This window comes from Oncorhynchus mykiss, chromosome 9 (genome assembly GCF_057628025.1).
Source record: "Oncorhynchus mykiss isolate SJ-2025 chromosome 9, ASM5762802v1, whole genome shotgun sequence".
NCBI lineage: Eukaryota > Metazoa > Chordata > Actinopteri > Salmoniformes > Salmonidae > Oncorhynchus > Oncorhynchus mykiss.
Window position 1 is genome coordinate 36,032,578 of NC_143030.1, and position 12,289 is coordinate 36,044,866.

A 12,289-nucleotide genomic window follows, 5' to 3' on the forward strand; every position below is an offset into this window, starting at 1 on the left:
TTTCCTTCCAGTTCTCTGCTGCCAGTGACTGGAATGAGTTGCAAAAATCGCTGAAGCTGGAGGCTTACATTTCCCCCACTAACTTTAAATATCAGCTATCTGAGCAGCTAACCGATCGCTGCAGCTGTACATAGTCCATCTGTAAATAGCCCACCCAATTTACCTACCTCATCCCCATATTGTTTTTATTTACTTTGCTGCTCTTTTGCACACCAGTATCACTACATACACACCATTATCATCTGCTCATCTATCACTCCAGTGTTAATCTGCTAAATTGTAATTACTTTGCTACTATGGCCTATTTATTGCCTTACTTCGTCATGCCATTTGCACACACTGTATATAGACTTTCTTTTTTTTCTATTGTGTTATTGACTGTACGCTTGTTTATTCCATGTGTAACTCTGTTGTTGTGTCTGTCGCACTGCTTTGCTTTATCTTGGCCAGGTCACAGTTGTAAATGAGAACTTGTTCTCAACTAGCTTACCTGGTTAAATAAAGGTGAAATAAAAATAGATTTTTTGTTAAACAGAAAGCCCAAACATATGGCAGCAGATCCACAAGGTCTGCCATGAGAGGTGACTGTATAGTTCCCTTAAGGAAAAGCACCTTTAGTAAATCCGCTTTCTCTGTGAGAGCTTCCCATGTCTGGAATACACTGCCATCAGACACACAACTGCGCCACCCATCACACTTTCTCAAAAAAACATGAAGACATGGCTAAAGGTCAATCAGATTTATGGAAAGCGGCAAAACTTATGTTCATGTTGTCTGTTGTTGTCTGTAGCCTGAGGTGTGGAAACACTGTTGCTTTTATGGATTTTGTCTGTTGCTTGTGCTATGTTGCTCTGTCTGTATGCCATGTCTTGCTTGTCCTATGTTCCTCTGCATGTGCTCACTGCTCATTGATTGTCTGTATTGTAATTGTTTTTAATAACCTGCCCAGGGACTGCGGTTGAAAATTAGCCGGCTGGCTAAAACTGGCACTTTTTTACTGAAACATTGATTAATGTCACGCGCTGACCTTAGTTATCTTTGTTTTCTTTATTATTTTGGTTAGGTCAGGTTGTGACAAGGGTGGTTTGTTTAGTTTTTGTATTGTCTAGGGGTATTTGTAAGTCTAGGTGTTTTATATGTCCATGGTTGCCTAGATTGGTTCTCAATCAGAGGCAGCTACTGTATGTATTCGTTGTCTCTGATTGGGAACCATATTTAGGTAGCCATATTCCTTGGTTATTTTGTGGGTTGAAATTCTATGTTTAGTTGCCTGTTCTGCACTAGCCATATTGCTTCACGGTTCGTTTTGTTGTTTTGTTTAGTTCTGTTCAGTGTTCTCTTACCACGCTGCGCCTTGGTCTCCTCTTTATGATGACCATGACAATTAATGTGCACTGTCCCTGTAAAAATAAAATAAACTCAAACTCGATGTGATGGCACCCAATCGAAACAGCTCCTGTTACACACTCCCCCATCTATATGAATCCCAAATGAGCTGCAGGCTCCGGGAATTATATCCGCTTCATACCCTCTGCATCATTATAAACATGTATGCTGCAAAATTAATTGAAAAGAGAAAGATGAGGTGATGGCAATTAGAGAGAGACTGCTCAAATAAACACGCTTTCTCTTTGGTAAACAAAAAACTCCAGCCACTACATATCTTATAATACACAAACGTATGCATACACTGTTAACCATGGCCGCTCCCATGAGGAGTGCATCATGTCTGATTAAACACCAAAAAATTCACTGGATGCATACCCGTCATGGTTCATTACATCGTAGAATTTGAAAACAAATTACTGGACTCACTGTACTCAAAAACAAGTTTCTCACCATGCATGCAGTGCAATAAATATAATTATTGGACTGTCTCATTGCTCAAAGATCCACAACGTTTATACTCTCTGCACTCTTTCCCTAATTGCCATTTTATCTCGAAGAAAATGTGTCTGAACATGAGACGCAGGTGGCAAGCAACATTCTCACTTTAATGGATGACCTTCCTATTTACTCAGATTGTAATCAATTAAGTTCACCAAGGTGTAACTTCCAATTACTTTTGAGGCATGTTGAGAAATAAATGCAAGCACAACAATTATCCCTCATTGAGCACCAGTCTCTACTGTTGCGCCAGAAAGATTTTAAAAATGCATTCTTCTGGAAGTGCCTTTCTGCTGACTGAAAAATAAACCCTCCACTCTTGTGTTTACCATTTCCATTTTGGAGGGTTGGAGTTTGAAGGAGTGCATTTATGGTGGAGACCCGGAGGTGGTAGGAGATTTCTTTATTTTCTTTTGTGAAGCTAATAGTGACAGAAACAAAACACTACTTGTGTGCAGGGCCTGAAATAGAAATGTGTATCTGTTCTTGTTGAGCTGCGATAAGATCATGTTTACCAGAGAGTAGGTGGGAGGAGTACATATCACACAAGGCTTGTGTGTTGAAACTAAAACAGTGAGCCTCCATAAAACACACTGATACTAATGATGGCTGCACTTGTAGTCCATGGTCAACTATTGCAGCCAACTATTTGGTTATATTTTCTGGTGTATTTTCCTATGTGTACATTGTGTGTAAGATGCAGGGCTCCCTTGCGAATGAGACCTTGCTTTCAATGGGTTGCACATCAAATACATTTTGATTGGTATAATTGTGTAACACCACACATTGCTATAATCCTGGCCGTAGGAATAGACCTATACACCAGTAGAACATATTTTACAAAAAAACTCAACTGAATAGTGACTAATAATTGTTGAGCAATTTAAAGTATAATACATTGTATTTTTTATCCCTTTATTATATTGTATCACAATGCTATGATGACAAACATACTGATAGCAGCTCTTGACTTTAGGATCAAGACTGGGGTATGTGACTGCTGGACTGATGTGAAAGATATTGATAGTCAAAAATATTTCAACTGCACTTTATGCCACAGAGGGCAGAGTCAAACCTTGCCCCTGTGGTCCATCCTCTGTGTCGGAAGCAATCGCAAACCACCCAGTCATGCCCCTGACCTACACGCGGCGGCCCAGGGCCTCTTATCAAGGGAGTACACTGTTGGAACACAAGTCCACATCATCAGAGAGGGTGAAAAGAATCAGGGACCATCCACATTCCCTTCTCACATCTGTTTGTGCATTCCATTGCTGGGAATGTCGCTGCCAACGTTTTTTTCATTTGCGGGATAGATTAATGTGAAGTGACAAGGCCCGGCAGCTCAGACATTTTCCCGTCTGCATGACTACCTCTGTCCGGCTAACTGTGTTCCTGCTAATGAGGCTGGGCAGGCCTGAAAAAAAACATTAAACGTCCAAGAATTCAAATGCTATTTAATTGCTTCCCATTAATTGCAGGACGACCCTTCGCTCACCGCATTACATTATTATATTATAAATAATACTGATCCTCTTGAGATCAATAACTGCAAGGTAGCAACCACAATGTATGATGCAGCACTGATTCTAAACAATAACGACTTTGAGAGAACATAACTACGAGCTAAATTATTGAATTACTTCTTCAGATGCTCACCCTGGCTCAGGTGGTTAATGTATCATGCTATTCAAAACATTAATTAAAAGTGTTGGGGCTGGTAGAGAAGGATATGATTAAAACCTCTTGGTGCTAGGGGGCAGTATTTTCATTTTTGGAAAAATAAAGTTCCCCTGTTAAACGGGATATTTTGTCGGGATATTTTGTCAGGAAAAGATGCTAGAAAATATGCTAGAATATGCATATAATTGACAGCTTTGGATAGAAAACACTCAAACGTTTCCAAAACTGTAAGGATATTGTCTGTGAGTATAACAGAACTGATGTTGCAGGCGAAAGCCTGAGAAAAATTCAATCCGGAAGTGCCCCAGGTTTTGAAAGCGCTGCGTTCCAATGACTCCCTATTCAGCTGTGAATGTACCATCAACCATCGCTTTCTACGTATTCCCCAAGGTGTCTACAGCATCGTGACGTAGTTTTACACATTTCTGTTGAAGAATAGTCGTAGGCGGCAACATTGCGTAAGTGGTCACATGGTGGCTTCTCGCATAAAATACAGAGGTAGCCATTACTCCAAAAGTGAAAAACGAATTGTCCTGACGGATATACTATCGAATAGATATTAGAAAAACACCTTGAGGATTGATTATAAACAACGTTTGCCATGTTGGTCGATATTATGGAGCTAATTTGGTGAACACAATTTCCGGGCGATTTCTCAGCCAAACGTGAAGAACAAGGCATAATGCTATGCTAGACTTACACAAATGCTTACACAAATGCTTGTCTAGCGTTGGCTGTAAAGCATATTTTGAAAATCTGAGATGACAGGGTGATTAACAAAAGGCTAAGCTGTGTTCCAATATATTTCACTTGTGATTTTCATGAATAGGAATATTTTCTAGGAAGATTTATGTCTGTTGCGTTATGTTAATTCGTGTCAGGCGATGATTACGCTCCCGGTTTGAGAGTCACAAGAAGTTTTAAATGGAGAGCATGGAAGACAATGTTTGAGTTCCTTCTCCTTCGAGCTGTCAGGCATACCTACCACCTGCATGTTTGTAATGGGCAGGACAAGGGTACCACTGACACTAAGACATGACTGCCTGTGAACAGAGTGGCAATGATCAGCACGGAAACCCACCAAACAGTCAGTGGGCATCACTCGGGCACAGTTTGCCCTTTCCATTTCCTCTCATCTATTTCCTGTTGGTTTGCTCATCATTGGGGTGTTTGTTGTCATGTTTGTACAGTGCAGAGGCAGTCTCCAATATTGCAAGGCACAACAACACTCCTACAGACACAGTCTGTATTCCAGTAGTCTTAGGTAGCTTCCTTTCCCTGTCTCTTTACTGAAGTTAGTCCTTATAGACAAGGAAAAGGAACCGTGTACTGTACAGTATGTGAATCATGAGGTCCTTGCAGATCTGTGGTTATGAGGCAAAAGAGACCAGGAAAGGACGTTTTTCAAGTCTACTGTTATAAAGCCACATACAACCATTTCGGAACTGGCCTGCCCTCTGTCACTCTGTACTTTGACATAACCAATCATGAACATGCACAAATTCATAATTAATATTATTCCAGTGCCACTGTAAGAGCAATGATATAATCTGTTATGAAAATAATCCTGTTAATTCTTCCGGTGCCTGCAGGGGTCTTTTTAGTTAAAATACTATAGTATACTATGGTTTTTCCAATTTTCTGGAAGCTTGCTTCGGGGTTCGGGTATTTTCTGTATACCAGGGAGTTAATTTCTTGTGACTAATGTTTTTTGTTTTTAGAGTTGCGACCGCATCTAGGGTATTACGCAAGGTTACATTTAGATATTCGGTTAGGTGGTTAAAAGATGTGTACTCCAACATCCTTGGGTAGGTGGAGGGAGTCAGGAAGGGCATCGAGAATTTCTAGCGTGGCTTTTCATAATCCTTTGTTTTGGTCTGAGCACTTCAGGATTATGAGGAAAAACACTTACATCCACATTATTTATTATACGGGACAAAACTAGATCCAGGGTATGACTGTGGCAATGGGTATGTCTGGAGACATGTTGGACAAAACCCACTGAGTCAATGATGGCTCCGAAAACCTTTGAGTTTTTTTTATATGATCTTTGACAAAAGACGGTGCTTTCTCCTTGAGTACATTTTCCAACACCCGTAGGGAGGTAGGTAGGTAGAACAGAGGTCTGAACAGATAGCTCATAGCTTCTTCTCTTTTATATAAACTGTAGAGAACACAATATACAGTGCAATCAGAAAGAAATCAGACCCCTTGACTTTTTCCACATTTTATGTTACAGCCTTGTTCAAAAATTTATTAAATTGTTTATTTTCCTTATCAATTTACTCACAATACCCCATAATGACTGTCACAACTTCCGCCGAAGTTGGTTCCTCTCCTTGTTCAGGCGGCGTTTGGCGGTCGACGTAACCGGTTTTCTAGTCGCCACCGATCCACGTTTCATCTTCCATTTGTTTAGTCTTCATTGTACACACCTGGTTTCCATTCCGTAATTGTTCCCTATTTAACCCTCTGGTTTCCCCCTTGGTTTTGTGCGTGTTTGTTCATGTCAAGTTGCCTCGTTTATGTGAACTGGGTTATTTTGTCTCCTTCGTGGAATATTGTTTTTGAGTAAAGTTAGTTATTAATCATCTCTGTGTCTCATCAACTAAGTTGACTGTGCCTTTAACCTTTCTGGTCTCCCCATCCCGGATCCGGGATCGTGAATACAGACTCAAGCTCATTACCATAACGCAACGTTAACTATTCATGAAAATCGCAAATGAAATGAAATAAATATGCTAGCTCTCAAGCTTAGCCTTTTGTTAACAACACTGTCATCTCAGATTTTCAAAATATGCTTCTCAACCATTGCAAAACAAGCATTTGTGTAACAGTATTGATGGCTAACGTAGCATTTAGCATTAGCATTCAGCTGGCAACATTTACACAAAAAAACAGAAAAGCATTCAAATGAAATCATTTACCTTTGAAGAACTTCAGATGTTTTCAATGAGGAGACTCTCAGATAGCAAATGTTCAGTTTTTCCTGAAAGATTATTTGTTTAGGACAAATCGCTCCGTTTTCTGCGTCACGTTTAGCTATGAAAAAACCCCTGTATCCAGGATTGTGTAAATCTATCAGCAAGCTCATTAGCATAACACAACGTTAACTATTCATGAAAATCGCAAATGAAATGAAATAAATATGCCATCTCTCAAGCTTAGCCTTTTGTAAACAACACTGTCATCTCAGATTTTCAAAATATGCTTCTCAACCATAGGAAAACAATCATTTGTGTAAAAGTAGCTAGATAGCGTTAGCATTTAGCGTTAGCATTTAGCGTTAGCATTAGCGTTAGCATCCAGCACGCAACATTTCAACAAAAACATAAAAGCCTTCAAATAAAATCATTTACCTTTGAAGAACTTCTGATGTTTTCAATGAGGATACTCTCAGTTAGATAGCAGATGCTCAGTTTTTCCAAAAATATTCTTTGTGTATTAGAAATAGCTCCGTTTTATACATCACATTTGGCTACCAAAAAAAATCTGAAAATTCAGTCCTCAAAACGCGAACTTTTTTCCAAATTAACTCCATAATATCGACTGAAAACATGGCAAACGTTGTTTAGAATCAATCATCAAGGTGTTTTTCACATATCTCTTCATTGATACATCGTTCTTGGACACATGGTTTCTCCCCTATATCAAATGGAAAAGTACGAGCAGCTGGCAATTGCGCACCGAATTCCACGCAGGACACCAGGCGGACACTTGGAAAATGTAGTCTCTTATGGTCAATCTTCCAATGATATGCCTACAAATACGTCACAATGCTGCTAAGACCTAGGGCGAACGACAGAAAGTGTAGGCTCATTCCTTGCGCAATCACAGCCATATAAGGAGACAATGGAAAACAGAGCTTCAGAAATTCTGCTAATTCCTGGTTGATGCATCATCTTGGTTTCGCCTGTAGAATGAGTTCTGGGGCACTTACAGACAAAATCTTTGCAGATTCTGAAATTTCAGAGTGTTTTCTTTCCAAAACTGTATGCATAGTCGAGCATCTTTTCGTGACAAAATATCGCGCTTAAAACGGGAACGTTTTTTATCCAAAAATGAAATAGCGCCCCTAGAGATCTAACAGGTTAAACAGCTTGGAAAAGTCCAGAAAATTATGTAATGGCTTTAGAAGCTTCTGATAGGCTGATAACATTTGAGTCAATTGGATGTGTACCTTTGAATTATTTCAAAGCCTACCTTCAAACTCAATGCCTCTTTGCTTTACATCATGGGAAAATGAAAAGAAATCAGCCAAGACCTCAGAAAAAAATGTGTAGACCTCAACAAGTCTGGATCATCCTTGGGAGCAATTTCCAAACGTACTACGTTCATCTGTACGAATAATAGTATGCAAGTATAAACACCATGGGACCACGCAGGCGTCATACAGCTCTGGAAGGATACGCGTTCTGTCTTCTAGAGATGAACGTACTTTGGTGCAAAAAGTGCAAATCAATCCCAGAACAACAGCAAAGGACCTTGTGAAGATGCTGGAGGAAACAGGTACAAAAGTATCTATATCCACAGTAAAACGAGTCCTATATCAACAAAACCTGAAAGGCCACTCAGCAAGGAAAAAGCCACTGCTCCAAAACCGCCATAAAAAAACAGACTACGGTTTGCAACTGCACATGGGAACAAATATTGTACTTTGGAGAAATGTCCTCTGGTCTGATGAATAAAAAAAAAATAGAACGGTTTGGCCATAATGACCATCATTGTGTTTGGAGGAAAAAGGGGAGGCTTGCAAGCCGAAGAACACCATCCCAACCATGAAAAACAGGGGTGGCAGCATCATGTTGTGGGGGTGCTTTGCTGCAGGAGGGACTGGTGCACTTCACAAAATAGATGGCTTCATGAGGATGGAAAATTATGTTAAAATATTATAGCAAGATCTCAAGACATCAGTTAAAGTTCAAGCTTGGTCGCAAATTAGTCTTCCAATGGACAATGACCCCAAGCATACTTCCAAGTATGTGGCAAAATGTCTTCAGGACAACAAAGTCAAGGTATTGGAGTGGCCATCACAAAGCCCTGACCTCAATCCCATAGAAAATTTGTGGGCAGAACTGAAAAAGTGTGTGTGAGCAAGGAGGCCTACAAACCTCAGTTACTCAGTTACGCCAGCTCTGTCAGGAGGAAAAGGGCCAAAATGTCACCCAACTTATTGTAGGAATCTTGTGGAAGGCTACCCAAAATGCTTGACCCAAGTTAAACAATTTAAAGGCAATGCTACCGAACACTCAATTAGTATATGTAAACTTCTGACCCACTGGGAATGTGATGAAAAAAATAAAAGCTGAAATAAATCTCTATTCTGACATTTCACATTCTTAAAATAAGGTGGTGATCCTAACTGACCTAAAACAGGGAATTTTTACTTGGATTAAATGTCAGGATGTATGTGTATGTAAACTTCCGACTTCAATATACTAGGGGTGAAACGGTACGCGTATTCGTATTGAATCATTCGGTACGGTTCACGGTGCACGGTTCGGTAAGCCCTGTGAACCGAACAATACATTCATCATATATTATAGCTAGGGAAAAAATATTGCATGAACCTATGCGTATAAATGAACGTGGGAAAAATATCCACATAGTAATAAAGTTGTCCTTAAAAAATAGAAAAAAGTTGTCTCTTAGCTGCAGGCAGCTCAGCTCATTAGTTATTTCACTCCAGCGAGAACAGAGCTGAGAGATAAGCTAAATGCAAAGGGGCAACATGGCAAGCATTGGTGAGCCAGAACCAGAAGATGCCCCAGAATCATTCAGGTCTTCCGTCTGGGAACATTTCGGTTTCCCTGTAAACTTGCCAACGAGTGGTGGCTAAAACTTCTACAACATGTCGGCTCTGTTCATTGCCGATAGACTATTAGAGTGGCAATACGACTAACATGACTACTCATCAGGGCTGCAGGGTAGCTTAGTGGTTAGAGCGTTGGACTAGTATTCCGGAAGTTTGCAAGTTCAACTCCCCAAGCTGACAAGGTACAAATCTGTCGTTCTGCCCTGAACAGGCAGTTAACCCACTGTTCCTAGGCTGTCATTGAAAATAATAATTTGTTCTTAACTGACTTTCCTAGTTAAATAAAATGAAAAAATAAAATCATCCCAAAGTGCCAATCGGTGGGACTAGGCAAAAACGTGAAACGGCAACCCCTTCTCCTCGCAACAATATGCAGATGACTCCGGTAGGGCTAAAGAAATCAATGCAGCATTAGCAAAATTCATAGCGGCAGATATGAGACCCTTCTATGTGGTAGAGAATACAGGGTTCAGAAACATGTTTAAACTGGTCGAGCCGCGCTTCACTATTCCTTCCCGTACACATTTTGCCCAGACATTAATACCTGCCTTAATAAAAAATACAAAATAAACTTGAGCGCGAGTTGTCAGAAATGCTGTCTGTTGCTCTAACACAGTTGGACATCTAGAGCTTACTGTCACTGCTCATTTCATTACGGCAGAGTGAGAGTTAAAAAGCCATGTTCTTCCTTAAGAGTAGTCAAATCAGTGTAAACTTGGGGGAAGAGCTAAGGGAGGTACTTGCAGTGTGGAAGTTGGAGAGGGATAATGTAAAGATTCCTGTGACCACTTACAGCGCTAGAAATATTGTAACTTCAGTTGCACTAGCTGGATTGGTGCCACAGATAGGATGCTTTGCTCGCGTTATTAATCTAGCATCTCAAAAAACAATGTCAGTGAATCCAATCTCTCGCCTCCTAGCAAAGATCAGGAAGGTGGTATCCTTCTTTCATAAAAGCACGACATGTTTTCAAGACAAAACAGGAGATGCTGGAGCTGCCAAACCACAAACGAATCCAAGATGCCCCTACTACATGGAATTCAAGCCATGACATTGAGAGAACCCTTGAGCAGAAAGTTGTGGTGTATTCTACACGGACTGATCAAGCTGTGAGGAAGAATGTCAAAGATATTGTGACTTTGTCTGAAAATTACATAAGACTAGCAGAGGAAGTCAAAGTGTGCAAACCTCTCAAAACAGTCACAATACTGATATGCACTGAGAGCATTCCATCAGATTCCATGGTCCTGCCTATGAAATCAATGGTGGCATCTGATGAAGATGTACATGCAGTAAGGGATGTCAAGACTGCTATCAGAGTTAACCTAGAGCCTAGATATGCTGACCCTGGTGTCCAAGACTTCTTACACAAGAGTATCGCTTTGGACCCTCGGTTCAAGTCCCTGCTGCACCTGGATGCTGCTGAAGGGACGGACAGCATAAATTGTGACCAATATACATCAGGTATTTTATTTATTTTGTTCATATGACACTTATTTTATTAATTAGTGATTTAACAATGAATTCTAAAGTAATAATTGTAATTGCCATAGTGTCTGATATATATTTCTAACAAATCATATTTTTAAAACCACTTCAGAGATAGTAATTTTAATTTAATTTAATTCTGCAGGGTCAAGCCACAGATACCACAGGAGCCAACCACTCTCCAGAGATGGCAGACATCTTCTCCAGAAAATAAGTCTGCCGTGGCTGAGCTTTTTGGGGAGTTGTTCACGACCCAGGACCAGGGAACCAAGTCGATGGTCAAGGTCATAGAGGAGCAGGTGACCTCATAGATTGAAGTGGACTGTATTCCCCTGGATGCTGATCCACTTACACGGTGGAAAACCAAAGTGTTAATATAACATTATGTTGTCATGTTAGCAAGGCGCTACCTGGCTGTGCCTCAGACCTCCTAGCGAGAGGGTATTCTACACAGAGGCTGACATTGTCACAGCAAGCCAATCTGTGCTCACTGCAGATAATGTGGATAGACTAATCTTCTGAAAGAAAAACTTGAAAATCTGATTTAAAAAAATAATATTTCTTTCAAGTAACCAGTCTCAAGTGGTCTTATTTTGTTTAAGGCAATGCTATGTGACTTAATTTTGATATATTCTGCTGGACTATGCACTCGTTGAAGTTCTGTTTTAAAATAGTATTTTATTTCATATTATAAGGTAGGCATGGCTGTTTTTTCTTGTCCCTTTGTTTCCATATACTCCTGGGAAATCAAGCTACCCATGTTTACTATAATAATAAATGGTAAATCTAAATACAAATTTGTTGTTTCTCTGGCATTTATTTTGTCGATGTATCGAATCCGTACCGACCCGTGCGTTTTGTGAACCATTTCACCCCTAATATATACCAATATTTTTATTTGGGGGGGATTGCATGTTATTTTGGCTTTAATACGTGTCACATATCACTATGCAAACAATGTAATAAATATATATATATATATATATATATATATATATATATATATATATTATATAAATATATAATTGAGTAAAAAGCCGCACACAACCATTCTCTTTTTTGTTTTCTTGAGTAAGGCAGCTCCAAAATGCAGCCTAGCTCAGTGCTTTCTGTGGTGGTGGGGCAGGCCAGTAGATAATAGGACCATTGCGCCATGATTGGCTCAGTATTCTGTCACTCATGGGGACATTGAGCAATCACCTAGCTTCAGTCCTTATGTAAGGGTAGACATCCAAAATTTCAGCCCTTTGGGTCCTACCATAGAGTTACAGCCAAATACATTTAAACTCAGTTTTTCACAATTCCTGACATTTAATCTTAGTAAAAATTCCCTGTCCAATTAGGATCACCACTTTATTTTGAGAATGTAAAATGTCAGAATAACAGTAGAGAGAAGGATTTATTTCAGCTTTTATTTCT

General features: G+C 39.8%; 1 long non-coding RNA gene and 1 other non-coding gene across 3 annotated transcripts in view; both read right to left on the reverse strand.

Annotated features, from left to right (window-relative positions):
- LOC110531933 (uncharacterized) overlaps positions 1-12,289 on the reverse strand; it is a 140,757-nt gene that overhangs the window by 63,258 nt on the left and 65,210 nt on the right. The gene's annotated exons all lie outside the window — the stretch shown is intronic.
- Positions 352-7,513, reverse strand: LOC149980898 (uncharacterized). The gene is made up of 2 exons (XR_016483218.1): positions 6,927-7,513; positions 352-6,556 (listed from the first exon to the last, which is right to left on the reverse strand). It is a non-coding gene; the product is annotated as an uncharacterized LOC149980898 (long non-coding RNA).